This window comes from Anomalospiza imberbis, chromosome 13 (genome assembly GCF_031753505.1).
Source record: "Anomalospiza imberbis isolate Cuckoo-Finch-1a 21T00152 chromosome 13, ASM3175350v1, whole genome shotgun sequence".
NCBI lineage: Eukaryota > Metazoa > Chordata > Aves > Passeriformes > Viduidae > Anomalospiza > Anomalospiza imberbis.
In genome coordinates this window covers 11,775,441-11,801,684 of record NC_089693.1, presented here as the reverse complement: position 1 = coordinate 11,801,684, position 26,244 = coordinate 11,775,441, and the positions used below count along the sequence as shown (strand labels likewise).

General features: G+C 41.4%; 2 protein-coding genes across 2 annotated transcripts in view; one reads left to right on the top strand and one right to left on the bottom strand.

Annotated features, from left to right (window-relative positions):
• TNFAIP8L3 (TNF alpha induced protein 8 like 3) overlaps nucleotides 1-26,244 on the bottom strand; it is a 46,999-nt gene that overhangs the window by 9,269 nt on the left and 11,486 nt on the right. The window lies entirely within an intron of this gene.
• The window catches only part of GLDN (gliomedin), a 95,914-nt gene continuing 89,062 nt past the window's right edge, over nucleotides 19,393-26,244 (top strand). The window contains exon 1 of the mRNA XM_068203939.1: nucleotides 19,393-19,430. The gene's annotated coding sequence lies outside the window, so the exon portion shown is untranslated. The remainder of the gene's footprint in view (nucleotides 19,431-26,244) is intronic.

Genomic DNA, 26,244 nt, shown 5'->3' with positions numbered 1-26,244 from the left:
GAACTGAACTGCACTGCTGTGCTCCTCTCCTGGGTCTGAAAGCAGTAGCTGGCAAGCGGTGTGTGGGTGACAGCACTGTCCCAGAGCTGAGCCGGGCTCACAGGCTGGAAACTCTCCCAGGCACTCCCTTGAATATATGGCCCAGCTGACACCACGCTGGGACTGTGTATGGCTGCTGTTTGACATTACAAATGAGACACTGTGCTTGGTCATATCCTGCAAACTCACATCCAGCTTGTGGGAGAGGAAACCACTCCCTGCCAAAGGGGCTCACTGGGGATCATCTCTGCCACTGTGTCCCACAAACCAATGGGCTGGACCAGGCAGCAGCTGCTTTGGTCATCCAGCCTGCCAGGACCAGCTGGGCACATGCAAGCAGCAGACACCTCTCTGAAAGTGGCCACTAAAGCTTTTAATTTTATTAACCTGCTAACATAAATCAGAACCAAAGCCTAAACCAGGCTGTGGCTCAGGGAATGGTGTCTTTGTAGGGTGACTTTCAAGAGCTCATTTTCAACTTTGCACCTTGTGTTTTGCAGCACAAGGGGGGGGAAGCTGTGCCAAGGCAGCAAACACATCTGGTTAGGTGCTGGCAGCTGGCAGTGACCACGAGCGATGCAGAGCTTGCACAACACCCTGAGGTACACCCAGAGTGTGAGCAAGACTTTGCTCTTAAATGAACTGCTCAGGAGTTAAAATCTGTCTGCCAGGAGGGACAGTAAAATACCAGGGTGTTTGGGTTTCTAAGATTTGCTGTACAACTAAAAGAGGTTTTGATAAACTGACCACTGTATTTTATAAATTGGTTTAAAGTCTTTTGATGTCAGTTTATGTTCATGTCAAAATACAGTGCAAAGAGTGAACACTCCTGTCCCAGAAAAAGCTTGTTTAGCTCTGCCTGATGCTGCCAGACAAAAAGGTTCCCCACTAACAGCAGAGTTTTGACAAGGGAAGATTGGTTACTACCCCTTGCAACAACCGATTGATCCTGTTCTTGTTTTGAGACAGGTGTTTCTGACTATATTAACGTGGGGTTTTTTTAGATGGTAGTTTTACTCTAAAACACTTCCTTTGACCAAAGAGGCATGGTGGCAAACCCAAAACACTACAGCCAGATCTTATTTAAGCATGGATAGCTCACCAACCCCAGCAGCCCATGCCTTGGTGCCACTCAGGGGCATCTTTAATTGGCCAGGAGTTTTTGGCCTTCAAAATGTCTGTGAAGTTTTTTTTTTTCCCCAATATAAGCTCTCCAGAAAGCCTTGGGCAGGAACTATTGAAGAATTTAACTTCAGTCTCTGAAACATTTTGTGTTTCATGTCCTTTTCCATTCCCACAATTACCACATTTATTACACTGTCCTTTCTAGAAGACACAGCAGGGAAAAAAGAAGCTATCATGGGGACTGTGTGGCAAAAATACCCAATTAGTCAAATAATTATTATCTCTATAGGAAAATTATGCTTGTTTTAATGTCTGGCCCTGTAATTTTCACAACAGGATTGTAATGAGTTCTTTGATATGTGCTAAGGGGTTGTTTATTGCTTAGAAGGGACAGAGGCTCTCGGGGAATATCAGGCATATAATGAATGATAAACAATTATCTTGTTAAGGAAGGAAGGCTTGTAGGCTTCTTTGAAAGGATTCAACCATCATGTTCCTCCACACTAAGGTAACAATTATCCAGGAAAGACAGGATTTTCTTGCCAAAGTTATTGTTTGTCACAGAGACTTAAAAGCCATGTGAAACCTTTGAAGATCTTGCAGCTGTCTTGTTTTATCCAGATGCAATTTTTGTAGCAGCTTCTCTTTGTCAATGATCTGTAGAACTTGCTTGCAGTGGTTCCAAACTGGTAGATTTGTTCTGAACAAAAACTTGAAAAAGCTGTTTGAACATTGTGACACTTGCACAGGTCTTGGGGGCTTTCAGTCCAGTTTCATGGATGACTTGAATTCTTGATGAGGGTGTGCATGGTTTTCATGTGTTCTTTTATCCTCTCCTCTGGCAGGGTGAGGGAGAGAGGAAGGCTGTGGAGGCATCTGTGCTTTTGTGGGCTTGGTGCTTGGCAGTTACCACAGGCACCACTCCTGGTTAAGGGCAGGGTCAGATTTCCCTGTGCTTCTGCAGCTCAAATGCTTTCTGTCCCTTCCAAAGAAGTCTCTTTAGCATGCAGGAGCTGGTTGTTCCCAGTAGGAACAAAATAATATGCTGTTAGTAAAGCAAGGCCCATCAATATCAGCCCTAAATATTAAACAAGGCCTCTGTGCAATCTGTGTGCTTTAAATAGTTAAAGTGCAGCTATGAAACAAGCTACTGGGTACTGCTTCACCAATTGCTATTTTTTCCCCACCCATTTCTCATCCTTTCAGGAAGAAAATGTTGAGGGTTTATTTTTGTGCCTTCAAATTGCTTGCTGTTGCACTACACTGCTCTTTCTCCGGAGATAAAACGTCCTTGCCTTTTACATAAAATAATTCTATTTTTGACTCTAATATATTAAGAATGGCATGAAAAATAACCACATCTATGCTCTAGGGATGTACAAAATTCCATGAGAAAGCAAGCAATTGGGACCCAAAGGGTAGCTGGTCTGAAGATGCTGTGAAACTGAGATGGCATTTCTCTGTAGCTTAACATGAGGCTGAAGGAACATGGGAAGGGGGAAGTATTTCTGCTAAACCAGGTCAAGGTGAATAAACTCCCAAGAACCCACACCAGGATGCAGCTGCAGCAGGTGTCTAGCTGCTGCTGACCAAGTGGCTGTGTGAGCTGAGTTCTGCCATGTCCAGAGGGAGAGGATGGAGCAGCAGCTCCACCCCTGCAGAGCTATCCCAGACACGCTGCTCGTCTGCTCCCCTCTGTGGGACAGGCAGGCTCTTTGGGGTGTGAGAAACACAGCTGTAATTCACTCTGCTTGTGTGCTTTTGGTTTTAAAAACAGGCAAAACCCCTGACAACAGCACTGTGTCTTCTCTGCTTGCAGTGCTCCAAGCACTGAGCCAGTGCGAGCTGGCTGGGCTGGGTAACACCTGGAGGGTGTGTGGAAATGGGAAGAGGCCAAGGGGATTCCGGGGAAGGACGGGCTCTTGAAGCTTGATATGAGTTAATGGCATCTGTCTATCTGGAAAAAGAGGGAGATACTTTTTTATGGACACTGTGTGCTATTGTCTTCCTAATTTGGTATTTGGTTGCTTGACCACTTGGTTTTGAATTAAGAAGTTGATGGATGGAAGGGGAATAATCCAATGCCAGATATCAGGGGCAGCTGGAAAAACATACTGTTGGTCCCTAAATAAAAAGGCCAGAGGAGCTGTTAATGCCAACATTTAATTCCAGCCATGCTTCCAAACTCTGTTTATACCAGAGAACAAAATCAAATGAGGGGAAGGTGAAGAGGACAATAATGGCAGAAATGTCTGACAGCAGTTCACTTTCCTAAGTCAGGAGCAGACACTGTAGACTGATCACAACATGTTTAAAACTATTAAGGAAAGAAGGTTTCCTTAACTTTTGCATAGGCTATTTATTGTCTAATTTTTATTCTCTGTGTATGTGTTTTGGGGGAGTCAATTAAAAAAAATTTAAGCTGTTGATTAGTTCTCACAGCTCTGGAAGAGGAGGGTCCCATTTGGAGCTGCTGTTTGACAGTGCACAGAGAGGCACAGCTGTGGCTGTCTTAGAGCTGGAAGGGTAGGACTGTGATGTGAGTGTCACTAAGCAAACAAAGGATGTCAAACCTGCTCCAACATGAGAGCCTGGCATGGGCATAAGGGAGCTTCAAGTGAGGCTTATCCTATGATGGACTGATGTTCCTTGACAGACTAAACAAAAAAAAAAACCCAACCCTCCCCCTCAACAAAACAAACACAACCCTTTAACCAAACAGAAAATCCCACTCAAAACCCCAACCCAAAACTATTGCTAGAAGAGGCTCTGCAGATGTGTGTGTGTATTACTAAAGAAATAGTTTTCTGACCCCTCCCCTTAGAGATACTATGTCACAGAATCATTACTTACGAGGTATGTGGGTGCACTTATCTCTGTATTTTAACAGTTTTCACTCCCTCCATGAATGCAAAGGCCTGGAGTTGTAAATACATCTAATTTATCACTGACTGCAGTCCAAAATTTTAGCTCCTATTCTGAGATTGTGCAGGAGGTAAAAAAGGACTTCACAAGTTGCATCAACTCTTCCAAATCTGTTTAAGTCTTTTGGGGTAAAGAAGATGCTCTGGATTAATTCATGGCTCCCACTGCAAGGACTCTCCTCATGCCTTTCAGAGCATCCCGTGCTCCCTCTGCCCCAGTGCTGTGTCCCACTGCAGGGTGGAGAGCACCAGCATTTCTGAGCCAGGTGTTGAACTCTTGCACTTACAGCAGGTTTCAGGTGCAGACCTGAGCTCCAGCGTGGGAGGGAGGGTTTCACTGATGCTTGAAGTTTTGTTCCCTCCAGCCCCAATTAGTTGTTGATTGTGCTGCAGCTTTATGAGCCCAGCACAATACCAGAAGGGAGTGTTGCTTATGCAAGTTCATAAAAGACCTAAGGGTACCCTTCCTCTCTGAGCAAGAGCTGCTGATAATATTAGTTTCTGAATGATGCCTGCTCTGGTTTCTTTTAACTCATGTGAAGTTTTTGGGTTTTTTTTTAACAATTTCCTTACAGACTTGTAACAGACAATCCCACTGTGGCCTTGCTGAAACACGCCCTGTTTGCTGTTTGATTATAACCACCAGGACTGATATTGCAGAATCCACCTGCAGTGAGTTAGTTCAATGGTATACTTATAAATCAGCTAGTGATGTTACAAGTTTAAAAGAGAAAATTTATTCTTAAGTGTCACCGGCTTCTTGCTGACAAACAAATGAGTAAATTCCTTCTCCTTGTAGTTTAGGCATTTTCCCCCTTCTTCAACAGAGAGGATATAAAGCCTGTGCTACACTGAAAGAGCTGCCCACATATGAGCACTAGAGCTCTGCACACCTTTACAAGAAAATCTGACCTCAATGTGTCAATTTCCTCGATGCAGGGTGAAACCAATGCTTTGTTTTCTTTCTGAAAGTGCTTGTAAAGTATTTGTTAGCAACAGCAAAGCTGAAACTGAAAGGACAGAAGATGTGACTACTTCGAAGAAAAGTTTGCTGTTTAGTGTTGTTCCCCAAAGAGGACAACAAAACTAGAAGAGTCTCCATTTACTTATTATTTTGAACAATGCTTTACTGTTTGCTTGGTTACTCAAAAGAAAAGGAAAGACATTTTTATGGTTGCAGAACATTAGGCTGTGCAGAATCCTTGAGTAACTTTATTTTCCTTTTTTTTTGTTTCTTCTTCTCCATCCCTAGAGAAAGATTACTTGCTGGGGAGATGGCCAAACCAGATTCTGAATGGAAAACTCGTGAACAAAGGAAAAAGTAATGCTGGTCAATGCAGCTGGGATTCATCACACTCTCCATCTCTTACAAGTTTTTTGCATCTGACTGGGGATTTGTTGGTAGGAACACGCTGCCTTATGCCTCAGATGTGATCTATAACCTTGTTTTCCTTTAAAATGAAGTCTGATTTGGACTTTAATATACCCTTTGTGTGATCTGCTCCACACTGCTTGTCTACAGTGTCAGGTCAAGCATCTGATCAAGATGCACAAAACACTAGGAATGAATATGTGATGAATTCCATCCCTGTGGAAAAAAGGACACAGGTTAATATATCTATCTATTCCACATGAACCAGACCACCTGCTGTATTCTTCACACTTGTCCTCTGCAATCCTGCCACAAGGAATGACCACTGTGGAAACTTAATCTAGGCTAATGAAAGCTGAGCCTTATAGTACAAGCAAAAGATTATTTCCTTTGGAAGGACAGAAAACCTGGGAAGGTAGAATTAAAGGTCAATTCTGTTCCTCCTTGGTTCAAAATCTGCATGAATATTATCTGCCAAAACTTATCGTGTCTTAGTGTTGTACACCAATGAAAGAAAAAATCCTGAATTTATACTGGGGAAAAAAAAAAAAGGAGGAGAAACTTGACAACTGGTGATGGTTTCCTTGTTATGGGTTTAAAGTAAACTGTTAAGCATCAGTATCTTCACAGTGAGGTAACTGACCCATAAATAACATAAATAACACCTGACAGTCAGAGCTCCTGCAGAGGATAAACACTCATGAAGATAATCTGGTTTTGTGCTTTTACCTTGTTCATTGTGTGTATACATATTGCAAAGCACATCATGCCAGGAGGGAAATACTGATAACAGGGATGCTTTTGCTGTCATCAGTCTCTAATAACACTAACAGCAGCGGCTGTAACCACCCATGGTGCTGAAGTTCACTCGGAGTACAGCTCTTTATTTCAGGAAAGCAGAAATGGGAAAGATGCTGGAAAAGTGCTGAAATGGTCAAGAGAGTTCTTAGAAGGTCTGTTTCATTATTCTGAGGCATGTGAGTAACAGCAATGTGTTGTGTGGGGGTTTATATATATATATATGTATGTATGTATGCACATGTATCCTCATTACATAACACTGCAGCTCCAAGGAGTCAGGATTGATTTTGCATAGGAAAAAACCAAAAATCACTGCCTTTGCATTACCTACAGAAAGGCCTGACAGGACAAGCCTCAACAACACACACAGTTAAACAGAATGTGCCATCCCTCATAGTTTCAATTCTGTGACATCTCTGAGTACATGGGCACTGGGCTGATTTGTGATGATGCCTCCACGTGTACAGAGAGCATCCAGCTGGGCAGCGCAGAATGGAACCTCTGAGGGCAGCAGTGACATTGGCTCTGGAGAGAGGCTCCACAAGAACTGAATCTGGCCCAGGCTGATGCTAAGAGAAAGCAATGCAGCTCAGCCCACACACTGCTATCATCTGGCTGCTCCAGCTGCCAGCAGAGCTGCTGCCTTCGGCTCTGGGGATGGAATAACAGAGTCCCACGGCCTGAGGGAATGCTGGGCTCACCAGCAGGAACTCATTCCACCCAAGCAAATGACACTTCTGAAGGGACTTCGGTCAATGCAGACCTTTCTTGATCACGAACATGGATTTTTAGAGTATCTGTGGTACCTGCTGAAGAAGCAGAGGCCCTGGCCTGTTACCTCTCCTTCTGGAGCCATTTTAAGTATAGGCAGCCTCTCGAGGCTGACCTAGAAAGTTTCCAAAGGTGAGTTTGGATCCATGTTATCTCTCCTGGAATTGACATGGTATTCAAAGACTGAACACCTTGTGGAGCTTTCTCAGCTAGACCAGCAGCCACCTGAGGGAACATACTGCTTACTGTCCTCTTGCTGCTTTGTAGGACTTGGTAAATCCTTCTTTCCTAGAGAATTAATCTTGCATTTCTTAGTCCTGCCCGAGGACACATTGTGGCAGCAGCTCTCTGGCCACAGAGAGCAGCAGGCACAACTTTCCCAGGCATTGTCCTGGGGAAGGCTGTGAGAAGATCAGAAAAAAGAATGAGAAACAATTATCCTCACTTGCTGCACCTGTTGTTGTGAACATGTGGAACGTGTTACGGAGATTTGTTTACCAAAGGGTGATTTCTTAATTGGCCGATGGTGTTTGGATTGGAGGACCAATTAGGTAAAAGTGTATCAGACTGTCTGTCAGGACAATGGGTTTCTTAATAAGTACAGTATAATAGAGTGATTGATCAGCCTTCATGGAATCATGGTAATTATTACCCAGCCGGGGATGCTGTGCTACAACAGACACTGGGCTCAGTGCTCTTCCTGCCTGAAGAAACGTGACAAAATCCACTTCTTGCTCCGCTCTCATCAGTCCTATAGGGAAAAAAATGGATTTTGCCCAATCCTATGTTTCCCATTCAACTTCTTATACAACAAAGGAAAGTGTTAATTCCTTTCATGAAGGGGGATTTCAGCAGTTCTGGCATGTCCTGCTGCAGATGGGCAATCCCCAGAGAGGACTTTGTCATGCAGGGATGGGCCAGATTGCTTGGAGCCCAGTTCTTGTAACTGGCCCAACTCTCTTTAGTGAGGGGGTCTAGCAACCCTTATCACACACCTGTCTAGAGAGATAAGTCCCATGTTCCTGCTTTTGTAGGGTTTGAATTTTCCTGCAACAAGGTCTGTCTGTAGTTCCTGCCTGTGCTCCAGCTGCTGCCATAGCATAACCCAGGGACATTCACATTTAAGTACACAAGGAATGAGCAGAAAGCAGAGAGCCTTTGATTAAATGAGATTTCTGTGCTTTTAAATGGAGATAGGAGCCTTACAAAGGAATGACTGCATATGTGTAATTCATTACTATTATTTCATAAACCACAATAATTTTGAGATACCTGTGGGTTTGCATCAAACAGCCTAGAGAGTGATAATCCAGTGTTTGAGCTCTGAATATAGGTATTGCTCATAGGGAATAAACTGCTGGCAGGAACACTTCAATAAACTCTACCATCAAGCTGAATGATACTTTAAAATAATTGTTTAACTTTTACTAACAGTCATTATTAATTAAATGAAGTTTCCCAGGATGCTTTAAACCAAAAGAGAGAATGTTTGCAGTCCTCTGCATAGAGACATCACACATTACATATTCAACAGGAAAGGTCTGGGAGAAGAGCCCTTTTGTTTATTCTTATTTCCTTTTAACCAATGCTAATCTGAGGTCCTAGTCTCATGCTGTCAAGCCCTACGCTTCAGTATAGCTGAAGCTTCCTTTGGCAAATAACTGAGCAGCAATTTAACCCTGTGGGCCTCACCTTAGTGAGCAGGGTTTGCTGCCAAAGAGAGCTGGCCTGCTTTTCTTTTTTATTTTTTTCCCCTTTCCCCACTCAAGTCTATTCAAATAGCTCCTTTTGCAGCAATCTGTTCTCCTCTGGGCCTGATGCTGTTGCTGAGGTCCCCTTGGCATGGAGCTCTTCAGGCCTGCCTTTGCTCATCTGCGTTTCTTCAGCTTCTGGCAGCATTGGTCCCTCCCTGCCCACGGGTCTCTCAAGGGTTGTTTCAGGAGCAGCACCTCCCCATCAGTCAGCTGTCTGTCCTTTCTCCAAGCCTAAAGCCAGGAGGTGTTTAGCCACCTGCCACTTTTCAGTATTTTCTCCCCAAATATCAGATACTCTCATGCTTACAGAGAAAGCACATGCAGAAGCTTTAGCTTTTTGGCTTATTTAACAATCAATGCAAAATATGTCTGTGATAAAATTGCATTTTCTTATGGCAAATGGGCTCCCCAGTGAGCCTCTCAGACTCCCCACTGTGTGAGCTCTCATTAAGTGCAGCCTACTGGTGGTAGTGTAAAGTTGCTTCAGTGGACATTTATTTGACTTTAATATACACCAAATTGCTTGTGGAAAGCTTTTATCAAAGAAGTAAAACTCCAGATACCAGAACTCTGTCTCTTATCTAGTGAGAGATAGCCTATAAATCCAAGCAGCAGGTTGGAGATTGCAAGATTTCTGACAAATGGAAAGAGTGGGGTAAAAATAAGAAAGTCAGCTGTCGTTGTGTGTGTTCTGGTCCCATGCTCATGCTCGTGGCTGGCTGATGCAATTTCTTCTTGGAACTCACACAAAGGATCTATCCTAAGACAGCAGCTGAAGAGGGGTTTGTATCCAGTGACCTTTGCTTAAGTGAGACCATTAATGCTCTGAACACAATTGTATAAATGTGATGATATGCCGCGGTTTATGCAAGGCAGCTGAGTTTCTTAATCAAGATGGTTATAATAATGATACTGCTTTGTAAACTGGTCAAATGGAACCTGATAAATCTCATTAACAATCTGATAGGTATGGTTTGTAAAATTCTAGAGATGCTTGAGAATTGTACGGCAATCTGCTTTGTTCCAGAATAAAACTTGGTTCAACACTATAAAAAGAATCTAGCATATTTCAATATTCTAAATATGTGCACTTTGATGTCTTAGTTTGGGCATTCCTGTAATGGCTTCTTCTAATACAATTTAATTGCTTTCTTATTTTACATTTACCCATAAAAATTCTTTATTTTACAATCAATGAAACTATATGCATTTGGAGGCAGCTTTTTCCGTTAATTTTCTTTCCAAAGGGAAATTTGCAAAAATTGAAATATATGGCTAAGATGTTGTAGTAAGAAAAAAGTTATCTGCTCAGATAAGCTACAGAAAACAAATTTTTTAAAGAGAATACTTGCATTTTTTTCTTCACAAAGGTGAAGAAAATACTGCCTTGTGGAGGAGCATTTGCTGTATGGGGATTTGCCTCTGAAATAGCTGGGGATCTCAAAGGTTGCATATGAACAAGATTTAGAACTCCATTCTACTTCCTTTTACATAGATAAGAATTATTTTGCTGTATTCAGAGTTCCATGAGAGAAAGTCTTTACTGAAATAAGTGATAACGGCCTAAAGTGACCAGGTAAAATGATGATGTCACATCTGATGACACAGAGCTTTCTTTTTCCATGATGTACTTAGGTTTGACTCAACCACTTCTCATCCAAAACTGACTTAATCTCCAGTAGGTCCCCTTTCCTAACTCTTTTAGGGGGAACTCACTATTTAAAGGGGACATATCCCAATGAACCATTATATATTTTTGGGTGCACTTCACCACCTTTCCCAGAATGTGTTTTGGTACAAGATATTTGGTGTTATTGTTCTGATTTCCCACAGCTATCAGATCATAACCCTGCATTGCACAGTGGCTCCAGTCTGAATTAATGTCTTGAATTTAAAAAGTATGTCTGTCTCATACTCAGGCTCTCACCCTCCTCACTGGGGACTGAATTAGCAAATGAAGAGAAGGACTATTTTCTGGTTTCTTTTAGACATGTTTATTTTTCACCAAGACAACTTCTCAGAGAACAAGCTGAAATCTTACTGTGTCTGCTCTTTCCTCATTCCTTTTTTTTTTTTTTTTTTTTTTGTTTTCCTCACCACAAAATAATAGAAATCATCTGGAATATGGGGATATAAATTATTTCTGTCAATTGCTACATTTAGGAGTGACTTTTAATGGCGTTATCTTTGCTTCAGAAGTGAAGAGGCCACAGGCATGGGTCAGTAAAGCAGTAAAGGAAATAAACAGCTTCAAAGACAGGAATGGAGAAACGTGTGCAGTGGATGCTTTAAAGCCCCTGGAGTTTTGAAATATAATAGGCTAATTCTACCAAACTCGAAAGATTTGTATGATTTCTGAAACTCTTAGTTCTATGTCATTTCTTGGCCGTCATTTTTATCACATAGGCTAATTACTGTATTTTGGTTAAATATGGGCAACTATAATCACACTCTGTTCCTCCAGTCCTGCTTGTGCAATCTTTCTTTGTCGTACAAGGAAAATGGACTTAAAAAACCCCCAAAAACTTCAAAGGTTTACGAGGGATCTTTAAAAGATGCCATGAAAAAAGTTTCCTCGGATTCCTTGCAGAGTTTGCAGTGTCACATTGCAGCACTCTCATGAATGAGCTCCAGAGTAAAGCTGCTGGGGCTACTTTCCCTAATTGAGATGTGCAGAAATGAACTGAACACTCTAAGTGGAACAAAGTAACCCTTTCGAGGTCCTAGGACAGACTGCGAGGGGCTGGTCACACCAGCAAAGCCACCCCCACGTGAAAATATCAAATCCTTATCCCTTGAGCAGCTGCCATAAGGAGCCTTTTCTCCTCAGTCACTCCTGACCGAGGCACTGAAGTGGGAAGAAGTGAATGAAAAGACTTTCCTTTCGTTCTCCATTGCCAGAGAACAGCTCTCAGAACAGAGCTTTTCAGCAGTACCCTGATTAGAATGGCTGCAGGCTCAGGGGACTCCCTGTTGCCAGCCTTGGCACCTTGCTGATTTTCAGCACTATTTGTTACTTTTTTTAAACCCAAAGCCAATTGAAACTAATGAAAACACTCTTCCTTAACAGCCAGGGATTTCGCAGCCAAGCGCTGCTTAAACTTTCTAATGTGAATAGCTTTGTCATTTTATAGTGTATGTTCTGAGTTAAATGAGCAGATCTTGCTGGGAAATTGAATTAAAAAATATTGATTTCCCCCTTCCTCATATCTTTCCAAATATGTCCTAATTTTTTGCCAGTTCTAAGGTGACCCTGTTCATGCAATCTAATGTTTCATAGCTATATTGAATAATATCCCAAAGATGAGTCAGGGCATGGCTGAAATTTGCACTGAAGTCATAGAAAAACATAACCCCTGAATCAAAAATAATTTGTGGTCTTTCCTATATCCTCTGTCCCTAGGTACAGAATCAGCCTCTGAAAAGGTTTGCTTTTCTTTAAAATGAGCTAAATCCTCTGGTGTACACCAGCACCTGTGCTGGCACACTGGTCCAGTTCTACACCCAGAGAAGGAGCACTCTCCTCACCAGACTTATTTTTAATAGGTTGACTGAAGAACAATACCCCCTCTGCACCTAATGAGACTTAAGACTGGACAAATACTACGGCTTTATCTACTTATGCAGTTGATAGCAGGGAAAATCACAAGTTCCAGACTGTCTCTAGCATTCGTGTAAGCTGGAATTCTTAAACTATTTTGATAGAAAATATTGGCTGGCTGAAATATTGTTGGAAGTGCATGCATTTTTTCTAAAATTCCTAGTGATTTCCTGTCAATCTCCCAGGTTTTCAGCCCTTTCTTCTTGAGTCTGCCATTTGAGTTCGCCTTGCTGCACTGATTTAGGCTGAAAAAGTGAATTGTTCTCCCATACAATAGGGAATCCAGCTCAGTCCTCCTCTTTAGACTAATAGCTGATACTGACCTTGGTCATGTAGACTTGCTGTCTTTTTGGAAAAAAATCCCAAACAAAACCATCAAAACAAACCAAATACCCCAGAAAAAAAATTATGCATAGATATGTTACACAATTTTTTTTTTTCCAGGAAATTTTTGATTCTCAGTGACAACGCAGCACCACTAGATTTTGCAGTGCAAAGACTGCCTTTTAATCAAATCTTGCATACACTTATGTAGATCTCCTTAATGATAATTTCATCTCTGTGACACCATAGGACTGGTAATGCTAATTGTTTCAGTTGCCATTGTTACCTACTGTCCAAAGCCTTTGTCATTTCAGAGGACAGCAAATGCATGTATTGTGATATCCTAGTTCTAAAATATACAACAGAGAAATTATTGTTATCATAAAATGTTCTAAATGTATGAAGCATGAAAGGAACAACCCTATTTGTCATACACATTGAAGGGTTAAGTCACATATTTTGGGAGCACTGTCGCTTATTAAAAAATTATTTACGAGCTGAATTGTATCACTTCTAAATATATAAAGAGTTGGGATGGCTTCCAACAATTACTGAAGAAGCCAGCCAAGTGATGCTTTCCAATTAAATCAGGCTGAGTAGTTTGGTTTTTTTTCTTTTTTAACTTCTCAGGGTCCTGTGTTCTTGCTTCTGTTTTTTCATGATTCAAGCAGACAATGTATTAACCTCATGCAAGTGAAGTCTCACACATCTCCTCTTTGGTCTCCTTTCATGTGCTGGTGAGCAGTAGGAGTCTCTCTAGGTACTCCCTACATGAAAGGTGTCTTTCTTGTCCATATAAGTGCTGCTGCTGGTGCTTCAGTCCTTGCTTTTATTTAGAACCAGTTGTTATACAAAGATTCAAAGCTTTTAACTTCAGATAGCTTATTTATATTTGTAATGTTCAATCTTTGATAAAGACTGTGTTAAAAAACCTGAGTAAAGAGTGCAGAGCTGAAAGCACTGACTTCCATGGCTGTGCCTGTGCAATTCAGGTTATACAAAGAGACAGATGAAAGTCCATGATGTCTAATTTATTAGAGGGGAAATAAAGAACAAATTAATTAAAAAGAAAAATGCTGGACAAAAAAAAAATCACTAAGCCCTAAAGTATTCCCTTTCCTCCTTGTATTGGATGAAGCTCAGATGTTTACAGGGAGGTCATGCAGCACTACTCACGTGTGGTATCACACTGGCACCAGGTCTTGATTGGGAAAAAATTCCACAATTCTCCACTGGTTTATTTCCTGGGTGAAGCTTATTATAGAAAGTTACATCTTTATATCTAGGCTGAGTCCTAGACTGTAGACCTGGAGGATATAAAAACCCCAGCAGCCCATGAACTTTGTCCAAGTTGTCTGAGAAAAAGGTAATTATGAAAACCTAGTCAAGTCTTTATAAGCCTAAATTTACTGTAAGCACTCTGAACTGAAAAAAGTTACATAATCTGCAAAATTAAATAGAACACTGAAAACACTGCAGTAGACTATTGAGTTCTTATTCCTTGGGAGTGCCTATTCCTCCCCATGGCTGGCTATAGTCATCGTTGCTGCAGAGTTCACTTTGTTCTATGCTGAAGAAATATGTCAGCTCCAGAGCACATAGGGCCTGCCTTTATTGCTGGGATTGGAAGATTGCCACTCAAAGATTTAATCAGAATTGTTTATTTTTTTCACCACTCTGGAGCAGATAACAAACTCATTTGGGTATCTGGCATATTTATTTAGCTCTGTTACGGGTTCATCTACTCACCCATGATAGTTTACAAGATTTAAATAAAGGTTTCTCCTCGATTAGTGCTGGAAAATGAAGCCAGCCTGTGTAACTTGGAAAAATTATTTAAAATTATGGAAATTATTCCTGTACAAGGAAGACAGAAATAGCCCAATACAAGTGCATTCCGCAGTTGCCAGTTGAAACAGCAGCCTATTTTGTGCTGTGCCTTTTACTGATTCATTTCTAGGGTTGTTCTCTAAAAAGAATCTACAGTTAGTGGGACTGAAGTGCTGCTTTCTGTCAAGTGGAAACTGAGTGGCTGTTCCATAGCCTTTTTCCAAAAGCTTCCTTTGAAAGCTGAAACACTGGAGCACAGAGATCTGCCAGAGCCTGCCTCTGGGAACGCAGGAATGCAGTCCTTGCCCAGTGGCTGTAGGTCCTGCCAGCTCCTCCCTTTCTGCTGGGACAATTCAGATGCTGCAACAGTGGCTATTGCTGCCCATGCCATACTCAGGAGTTTCAGCCAGAGGATTTGGGAAGCCAAATCCATTTTGTCACAGGTCTGCATCTCCACCAGCCTTTCCAAGAGCATCCCAGGAACAATGTGCAGCAGTCTTGCAGGTAGAAGAGGGCTTGACACACACTCTCCTCCCCACAGAGTGGAATTGTCCAGCCATGCTGCCCATCCCTTAAGGGATTGGCACTTACAGACTGTGGTAATCACATATCCTCTGAACAGAGAGAGACATAGCTCTCCCAGGATAATCCTGGGAAGCTGTGAGGAAGCTGTGAGAAAGCTCAGAGAAAGAATTAAAACAATTATTATCTCTCTTTCTGCACAGGTTGTTTATAGATACGATTTTCCAGAGTGTGCTATTCATAGTTCACCAATAGTGTGAGAGGTTTTCACTTTGAGACCAATCAAGTCTCAGCCTAGCAAGTCGAACTATAAAAGACGTGCTACTTTCTATTAATATTTTCTGTTCACCTTCTGAAGACTGGAGTCTTTCTTTCCTTCCCTGACTCAACAGCAACAACAGACCTGTCTACTGTTTTCAATAAAGATTTCTTTGGGCTGGTTTCAGGACCCCAAGTTTTCTGGGCACAGAAGTACCATCTATATTGATGCTGCAACCATCTCTGTGTGGGAGACATTCAATGGCAGCTCTTGCTGAGAATGTCTTCCACTGACAGAATTCAGTGAGTGAGTGATGTGCCCTAGGTAGGGTTCCTGACCATGTGCAGACTATCCCTGCTTTTGTTTTCCATTGCACAGCCAAAACACCATGAACTCCAGGGCAATGCAGTCCTGAGGAACAAGCCAGAAGAGAGGTGGTCTGTGAGGCATCAGCCAAAGAGCACTCACAAGTCTGTGGATGAGCTTGTCCTTACTAAAGTTGAGCTACTCCAACTCATGGTTAGCTTTACTCACAGACTATTCCCATTAAAAAAATGTAAAGCCACTCTGCTAGGCCCAGGTAGGGCTGTCAGTCCCTCAAGTAACATCCCTTACAATCAAACGATGCATTAGACTTGGGAATCGGCAACAACAGTTTTCACAATGACATTCAAAGAGTAACAAAACACTAAAATAGTTATGTGCTTCCAACAGAGTGGCCCTCAACAGATTTCTGTGGAATGTCCACTGTGCTTCTGAAAACCGTATTCTCACAAGCCAGCAATCTTCTGTGAAACTCTTACCAGCCATGATCCACCAGGGACAATCTTTCCCTGCTAGAATTGAAGATTTTCTTATTCTGCGTTATCTGAGGGCAATAGGATATATAAAGAATCCCTGCAGAGCTCTCCAGATTGCTGAAGACCAGCACAAGCCCTTAGCAATATACATTCTTTAGGTCCTTATTGAAGTGCATCTTACAGGTATCTTTTTTACTCATATGAATTTTACAATCTGAGCTTGGATCAATAGATGAAGGAGTGGGAGAAAGGGAAGTTTTATCCCACTTCCACCCCCAGTTCTGCTCAGTTCATCCATTTCATCACGTGCTTCTGGCTGCACAGTGAATCCTCCTCTCCTGGGCCAGGCTGCATCCACCCCTGCTTTAATCTCTTTCTGCCCCAGTGACAACAGCTGGTTGTTCAGCTCATGCCCAAAATAGCACTGGGCTGCTCCAAAAATTACCATAGCTTCTCCTCTGGGGCACAGCCAATGTGGCCTCACTCAAACTATTTATTTACAATACATCTTAAAAGCCCTCTGACATCCCAATCAGTAGCAAAATGAAATAAACATTGATTTGTTACAAGATGTATGACTCTTTTTGCCATCAGGGAGAGGAAGGAAAATAGAAGCTTTAGAAACAATCAGAGTAATAACTTTTGAACCCTAGTCTGGAAATAGAAACACACACAAAAATAGACATATTTTTAACATATAAAGATCTAAAACATATTTTCTACATTTTTGTAATTTGAAAGCTCTGATAGCATAATGAACACAAATATCTTTTTGTTTGCAGTGTATGTCCTGCTTAATAAACCATCACACAAAGCATTTTGGCTCTTAAAAATAGCTACTAAAATGAAGGCTAACAGAGCATAGATTGAGATGGTTATTAATGCTAACACTTGGCACCTAGATAGTCTGTCAGAGTCTCTGCTCAGTAAGAACTGAGAAGTTCATTGCACTTGTCTTAGAAATGTCTCTCCATAACATCCATATTTGGAAAAGAAATAGGAAAAGATACTGCAGCAAAATATTCTTTTCCTCTCCAAGCAGAACTTAAGAAAATTGTATATTATCTAAAATTGTACCAAAAAAAAAAAAGATTTCACAGCAATCAGTTTCTGAGGTATTTAAAATTCTCTTACTTGACTTAGTTAAAAAATAGTATCAGTGCTATCTCAAATTTGCTGGAAAGATCTGTCATTCAAATATCAGGCACTTGTTCATTGTTCTTTCCTAATGAAATATCAAATTTTCACTCCTGTTTGGAAATCAAATGACAAGATTGTTTGACTACAACAAAGGCACTAATTAGAAAATTCCCTGGCAAATGACACAGCCAAGACTGATTTCTGTTCAAGACTGTGATGTTTACCCTTGTTTGGGTAAATGAGAAATACAGAAGAAAAGGATAATCAGTTATTTTGCATATCCTAAACATTTTTAGTCTCAAATAATTTCCACATAAAATTATACCTTCAAATCTTCTAAAAAAGCCCAGTAGCATCTTTTACTTCCACCTTCTCCTAAGCTGTAAACCTTGTCCTGCCATATACACTATCCATGTCAGAAAACAAATTCCTTTTGTTTTAATTTATCCAATCACATCATCTTTTGTTTTGTACCCACTGGATTTCACACTCAAGCTGAGAATTTTCATTAAGGCCTGCAAAAGGACAGATTCTGGGACACAGCTAATCATGATTCCTTTATCCTTCCCATGTATTACAAACCACTCCAGGGAATGTAAACTTTCCAAAGCTTTTTAGCATTTGAACATTTTGATTGAGAACGAATCCTCAGCTTGTCAGTTGCGTTGGTTTGTGCTTTTAACATAAACGGTATCTCTTTCTGCTCGTGGTAGGGATCCCACTTCACACATCAGCTAATTAACCACAATTTAGACTGAAGTACAAATGATTACTCTGCTGTAATGCTGCTGTTTCTTAGCAACCATGAAATACATGTAAAGGATGTGAGACAGAGACCCAAATAACATCATTTCCAGATTGAGAACTTCCACCTAGGCTAACCTAAGAGTGGAACAGTAAATTAATTTTAAATTTCTATTTCCCTACTTCAGTGCTATGTCCCTTTTGTGCTCTTGACAGTGTGATTTTCCCAGTCCATGATGACATGTAAGCCTTTAACATCCCCAGAGCTGAGGATACCTGCTAGCTACTCCAGAAAAAACTTGTAAGGCTTAATAAGAAAAATATTTCCTGCATTCTTCCCATGTGATGACTTATGTCTAGCACTAATTCCTCACTTGATGGGAATTCTGCCAAACTAATGCTGCAAGGTTAGGCCTTGTTTCAGTGTTACACAATAAACAAAAATCTATTTTATTAGTAGCAAATTGGCAATTATGTTTTTCCTCATAATCATAATAAGGTATTTTGAGCATTTAAATTGCCTTACTCTGATCTGAAGATACTTATTTTATGTATTAACCAACTTTATACTGCAAGACAATTCTGTCAATGCTTTTCAAAAATATTGACAGAATTTAAAAAAGTCTGACCACTGAAAGTTCAACTAAAAATCAAATTATTTAATATTTGATGAATCCTTTTATGACTTGCTATGTAGTTCTACTCTGTGATTGCTACTTGCATATGATGATATCAATAGTGCAGATTTAATTTTTATTCTGGAAGAAATGGAAGATTGGTTTCTGTGATCCTATTTATATTCTGCTTTTGAACACAGGGATGACTGAAGTAGAAAACCAAAAAGCAGACTTTGAAGTACCAAAGTAGGACAAAAATTGATGGCTCAAAGTCAGATGAGGCAGGTACCCACATTTTGGATTATGTGTCCGAGGCACACAGCACATGCAGCCATGGGAGACACACATGGTAACACTGCCTCTCCTGGGAGCTGGGAAAGCTGCCCTGCAAGGGATGAGCTTTATGCTTTATGTAAGTCCTGGGGTCTCATGGGTCACCTGAGGGCACAGCTCCTACAGGATGCAGAACTTCAGTGTCTGCACCACCACTGTGCCAGGCAGTGCTGCAGCCTGTGATGGCAAATTCACCTGGCACCGAGGGCAGAACAGGGGTGCCAGGAGGCAATGGGGCACCTGCCAGCCCTTCTGCAGTGGCACCTTCCCGGGAGAGAGCCCTGACCCAAGCACGGTGGTGCTGACCCCCCATGGCACCAGGTGCTCCCCATCAGCAGAGCCAGGGCTGCACTGCCCAGCTGCACCTGGGGCTAGAAACGTGGGAGAGGCAGGGGAGGGGGGCTATTCCTGCAGGGAAGCCTGGAGGAGAAGGTGGCTGTGGAAGGCTGGAACACGGGACACAAAGCTTGTGAGGTGAGTGAGCAGCTCCTGGCTCTTTGTCTTTCTGCTTGGGGCTGCTTGCTGTGAGGAATTGCTTTGCTGGTATCACAGTGTACTCAGTTGTTGTTTGGGGTTTTGCTGCTGTGAGGCATGGTGAGCCGGGCTGGAAGGAGCCCTGGTCCCACCTGGGGACTGCTCTGTCCAACAGGACTTGGGGCCTGCAGCCAAAACCTCTGTGAGAGACGGTGGCTTTGTCACAGTGCCCCAGGTCTGCATAGGGTCGGGGTCTGTGGTCCTTTCTGTTGCTCTGGCAGCAGGTACAGGTGGAACCTGGTGTTGTCTGCATGGTTGCTGTAGTTTTGTTTCATTATCTCATGGAACTGAGAATGGATACAACTACTCCTACAAGTTTTTCATTGTTTTTGCTGAAAGAAGCTAAATGTAAAAATCTGACATTGTAGTTCTTTAGTCATACATTCATAGTGGTGTCTGGCATGGCATTTGGCAAAGTTCTGCAAGACCCAAGGAGTCAATTTCCCTGGCACTCTGTGTGGTGACACGTCCACTAGCCTGTCTGACTATGATTTAAAGGACATCTCTTCAATCTCTGACTTTAAAAGTAAAGCTAGATTGGCAATGTCTGGATTTTTGCTTGTTCAGGTTTTGTGGTTTTCACTTTTGTTGTGTTTGGTTTTGGCTTTTTTTTTTTTGTTGTTTGGTTTGTTGCTTATTTAAAGCAGAGATATTAATTAGTAGTCTGAAACAAAGAGAGGAAACTATTGGAATAATCAGTATAAATAAGTACATTCTCCATGCTCAAGAGGAGTTCACAGAAAGGGTATTTTCTTGTAGTGCAAGTTTACATGGTCCTCGGGAATACAGCTCTATATCATTTTAGCTGCTTTCTGTTGAGGTGTTTTATTTTCATCTAGAAGAGCAATGAATGTGTATCTCCTTTAATATTCAAATTAATATCATCAAGGCTTAATAAGTTTATTTCTGGCAGCAGCATAGCTGAATGTGATCCCAATCACTTTGTTATAGTAGTCTTGTTTGTGCATTGCACTTCAGTAATTTTGCTCTGATGTGCTTTTCTTGTACAGCTCAGAGAGACTTTGCAGCTCTCTCCCTGAGAGGAAAAATTACTTTCCCCATTGTCTTCCCTCTAAGCAATAAAGCTTTAGAAAACCTTTTTTCCCCTCCCCCTCTTTCAGTCTGTTTACATTTTTCCAGGGGAAAGTTAAAGCAGTATGAAATAAGAACTAAGGCTAACTATAGCTCATAGGTTCTAACATTCTTTTTTATTTCTGGTTAAAAATCAGAGTCCCAAGACAGATGGTCTGTTTAGTCTATCTTAGGTCACTTCAGGAACAGGTCTACTTTAGTACGACTCTTTTTTCCTGCTATATATAGCTGTGTTAAGGTATAAAATGATGTTTAAGGTATAAAATTACATTGTCTGGTTTGACAGAAAGTGTGTCTGCTCCTCAGCACCTACCCTTGGTAGTCATTTGTCTCCTGGCTCACTGCACTGTTGAGCTCTATATCAGTGTACAATCAGTTTGCAGGCTGGGAGTAGATGCTGTATTTTTAATTTAAATCCACCTTCCTCTGTTTCCAGGTGTAACTTATACCCACAAAGTGTTTCTAGTAGGCATTAGTCAAGTTGCATCTACCTATGGGTGACACATTTTACTATTAATTAAGAGGGGGAAGTTTGCCATGAGGTGTCAATGGTGGCTATAGGGTATGGGAGTATAAATGTTACTGACAGACCACCAGCTATAATCTGCTGATGATTTGGACTGGCTCTTTCTGCTTTCAAAGCCAGCTGGCACAGAAGGTGGCTGCACCTGGCTCCTGCAGGAACACTGGCTTCCAGACAGGTGAGGCCAATCCAGTCTGCAGGGCAGTGCCCGCTGTAGCAATTAAGGATCAGCAGTACCCGAGGTGATGCTGGGAGGAATCAATCTGAGGTGATTCTAGGCAGATGAGAATGGATTGTGAAAGTGATCTGAGAGCAAGGGGTGCACCTGATCTCCTGGCTTAATGCCACTATGGTTTTTTGGCTTGCTGCAGATTGGAGGATAAGAATATTTGAGTATGTGTTTTAAAACTTTTTTCCAGCTGTCTTTATGAGCCTCTGCAACTAAACTGTCTGCATTTACACCTTGGAAAGCAATGTTTGTGTTAAAATTCACCTGCAATGTCATTAGGTAACTGATCACTGAATGAGGTACAGCTGGCAAGGGCTGTTTGGCTGATGTTAGGATGGGACAATCTACACAGCTATTAAGTGAAGGAATTATACCCTCCAGAACAGTTGGAGGCTTTATCTAAAAGACTGTCAGCGTTAAAATGAGATGAAGTTAAGTACTGAGTTTTGGCAAAGGTTATTCTGTCTCCTCACATGGAAAGTGAGTTAGGTTTGGTGTAAAAAATGGTTTACATCACTGAGCTAAAGCTTTGAACTGCTGTGTGTTGTTTCAGTGCCATAGAAACCTGGAGTTGAAGGAAAAAAAACCTTTACATCAGTCACCTAATCCATTCCTTTCTCTGAGATAAGGCTAACAGGCTAGAAGAGATAGTTGTCTGATCTGCTCCTGAAGACACACATTCCTTCTCAGTGGTTCTAACTCTATTTTCCTAATGCCAGGCTGAATCTCCCTGGCTGCAAACTTGCTGAGTGCCTCTTGTTTCTCCAGCAGACATTGATCCTTCTGTGCATTAACAGGGTTCAGCATTCTTCCAGTATATGTGACTGTGGAAAACATTGTCTTGCCATGATTTCATTTCCAGATAAATAAACTGATCTTGAGAAGTGAAAGAATGAAAATAACATTATCCACTACAGCTGTTGACCAGGAAGTCTTCAACCTGTGTTTCTAGGTGACTCTCAGAGCTGTATCAAAGAAAAGCTATGTTTTGGCTGGAGCTGACTTTGCAGTTTGTTGTATTTCATCTGACTTTGTAGAATATGAGGGTTAGTGCCAGGTTACCAGACCTTGTGACCTTTGAGCAGGACTTATTGTTTCTTCCACTAAGGCACTGCCTGAGATGAAGCAGTGTAGGGCAGATGGTTTTAAAGCACAAATTCACACCCTAGGAAGCCAGCTTCCTGCAGGGAAGTCTTAACAGACAGGACTGGAAAATGTCCATATTCCTTGGCCCGCACACAAGGGAGCTTGGCAGCAAGCACCTCCTGAGAAGATAATTGTGTAGATGGGTTATATCTGTGAAGTCCACGCAAACTCCTTTATGTGCAAGAACTGAAACCTGGGCTGTAAAGAAAGTAGGGGCTCTATGTGAGGTGGGAATACTTTTCCCTGTGGCTTACAGCAGGTTTCTCATGGATGATGCAGTGTTACACCACGGTGTGTGTACGAAGGCCATGCAGGAAAGCCTGTGTCCAATCACTTGGTCAGGATCTTTTTTTTGTGCTTGATCCCACCCTGCAAAGACTTGAATCAAAGACTATACCAGCAGTCATCAGCAGGTTAATGCTGCCAAACTCTTTCTGGTAAATTCTCTCTGGGTGAATGGCTTTCCTCATTTTAGTAAGAATATATTAAAGGGAAAAGCAAAACAAAGTAACGCAGGATAACTTCAAATTGTGGGGTCTTGTTTGATTCCAAACATATTTTCAGTGCCAGAAAGCAAAAGAGTTGGAATCAGAAACAAATAGAAACATGGAGGAGAAAAATGTGTGTTCTCTTTAGCTCAATTGATAAAAATATGAATTTTCTACATTTGCTTGTAACATTCCTTTGTCTTATGATATGCAGTAGCCCTGCTTATTGAAAAAAATAATTTCAGTCATCTGATTAATGTGACAAAAAGTCAAGTCTGGTTAAGATAAAGTAGTGTACAAACTGCAGTCTTTTTCATAAAAAAACTTCTGGAAGTCCTTATTGAATGCATATATATCTTTCACATTTAAGATGTGTGAACTGCAGAAGTGCAGATTTTCTCTCTGGTAGGGAAGAAAGCCCTCTGATAATATACCTATAAAAGTACCATGAGGGACCATGCCCTGCACTGATATTAGTATTTACATGCTTTTCATAAAACATCTCAGGGTTCTTACTGCACAGGTATAATGAAAGACATTCCTCACCTAAAAATAGTGAAGGTAAAATCAGACAAGACAGGAATGGGAGGAGAAATAGATACAACTGAAAAACTTGCTTAAGGCTGTCATTAAGATCCTGCTGACAGCCCAGTACTTTATCACCAGATTTTGAAAAGTTATCATATGGGAGGTTGCACAAAGAAATTAACCCAGTATCTTTACAGTGTCCTTAAATTTCCAGTTTTATTTGCTTTGAAATTCAGGAAGATATTATTAAACAGAAATGTAAAGCTGCAAAGTGTATTTTGAAAGCTATACAGCTTAAAGATGCCTTTTACAATGTACTAAATTGCTTTAATTTAAATACAGTGTTACTAATGCACAAAACTAACTGGGATGTGACACAAAGAAAGGATTTTTGCCACTGTAGTTTTTTGGTTTTGTTTGTTTTTTTCTGTTTGGTTTGGGTTTTTTTTATGTCTGTGTTTGGGGTTCTTTTTATGAAGGAAAAAATAATTTGGATATTTTCTTTCCATCTTTTTTTCCAAATAAGCATGTGAAGACATGGCAAAGCTTCTTAAATACTGACATTCTGTTACTTTGCATGTCTGTCCCTGAGTACTCTGTTAGAACAGCTCTGAATTACATAAACCCCAAATCAGCAATCCATCTGTTGAAATCTGACACATCCATGCACATCTTGCTCTTCCTAAACCCTTTCAGTGCAGCCATCTAACATTTCTTCCGTGATGTCTGCTCTACCTAAATAACTGCTACTGCAGAATCAGTCCCCTGCTTTCAATGGCTCAGCCAGCACTGTCCCAGGATTAATTTTTATTTGCTATGGACAAGCTTCTGGTTCCCCTTTGTCATTGTGAAAGCTGTGTGTCTGTGAGCCCAAGTGGAAGTAACTTTAAATACCAATTTTGTGTGTTTGTGGTCATATTAACTCCTTTGTGGCGTGTCTGCTAAAAAGAAAAAAGAGAAGGAAAAAGTCAAGTAAGAGCATCTGGTCCAACTCCTACCACAATCCAGGTCTGCCACCCTCAAGGTCTGAGAAGAAGTTGCAGAAGGTCTGCATGCAGGATTTTTCCCTCAGCAGCAGCACGATGACCCCCTAGGGGTGCAGTTTCCTGGCCATGGTGCTGCCTGGGGCAGCTCTGGAGGGCAGAGACTGCTCTGTCCCCAGTGGCTCTGCAATTCTGATGGCACAGTCATGCCCTGTAGCATTCTTTCTTCTCCAGAGCTGTTATTCCACACTATACATCTCAAGAGTTGTGGAGGCTACACCTTCTCTGGCTTATTCAGGTTGTGACATTTATCAAAAATATTTAAAACTCAGTGTTACCTACTGATGAGTGTGCACCTCCCATTGATGGTAACAGGGAATGATGATTAGTAGAGTGAAAAACATGAACCAGCAGGATAAATGACTTCCACTCTGCACAACACTGTTCTCTTTACTAGGTGTTTCTGATGTTCTGTATGTTCCTGTGCAGGAAATTGCTTTTTTATTGTTTGTCTTTCTGTCTCCCTGGGGATGGTGTTAACAAACCTCCTGAAGTCTGTGACTTGAAAGTCTTCAGATTTCCTTCTATATATAGCATTTCCTTACTTAGGGAAAATCTTTTTTGTCCACTTTACATATGTATAAAAAAGCTTAGTTATATTCAATCACATGCTGTTTGTATAAAAAATGTTTTCAACTCAAAAAAATGCTAGACCAAGGCAAGTTTCAAACCAAATGAATTCAAGTAGATAACTGTAAAACTTCTTTAGCAACAAAATTACTGTGAGCTTTATGATCTCATATGTATTTTTATCACTTTATCATAGTAAAGAAACCACATTGCTTTAAAGGCAAGCTAAGTACTTATTTAAAGATTTATTTTCAATCTCTTTAAGGGCATACGAGCAGAGTTTGTATTTTAGTCAGTGATGAAGTGACTAAGCATAGGCCTTAACTGTCCTTAAAATAATGCCCATTAAGAAGTGTAGCTATGGCCTTAATGCCTGTAAAAGAGAGGAAAGAAGTGAAGTATTCCAGAATTGGTTGTTTAACATAATGGCATGCATGCTATCTGAATTCCATCAGATGAGGCTACGAGGAAAAAGGAATTATAAATATAGAAAAGCTTCTTCAGTGACAAGTATATAATTATTTTTTCAACAACCCCTTGCAGTCTGCATGGGTTATTTGGTATGTCTAGTCATGCTTTATTTCAGTGCTCAGCCAGAGGTATTTCACGTACACACTTCTGCTTGTCATCGACTGCAGTAACTTCAAGGAAATTAAATTCTGTTATACCAAAATATGGAAAACACTGAATAATCTCTCCCCCACCATCGCCCCAAATTCTCTTCCTACATGTCACTTGTCTCTTCTTTAATACTTGGCTGTTGCTAAGGCACCGCTCCCCTCACCGGGTTCTGAAAGGTGAATACCCAGAGCTCCAAACAGAGCAGGAGCAGCTGATACTCATCATCCAGACATGGATGGGCAAAGGCACAGCTCTGGGGACTCTCCAAGATAGTCTGGCTGCAGAATGCTGTAGTGGGGGATTGTCCTGCTGCCCTGTACCAGGCGGGCAGGGCTGTGTCCCCTCTCTGGTCACTCACGGGGTGCTGCCGACCAAGGGCATGCGAGGTGGGTGGGACAGAGTCAGCAATCCAGGGAGAGATGCCGTGGTGGAAAATGGGGAGCCTGCTTCTGGGAACCTTGTTTCTCTTCCCCAGTGATGGAAGATGAAACCTGAGTGTCAAGGTGGCTGCTGA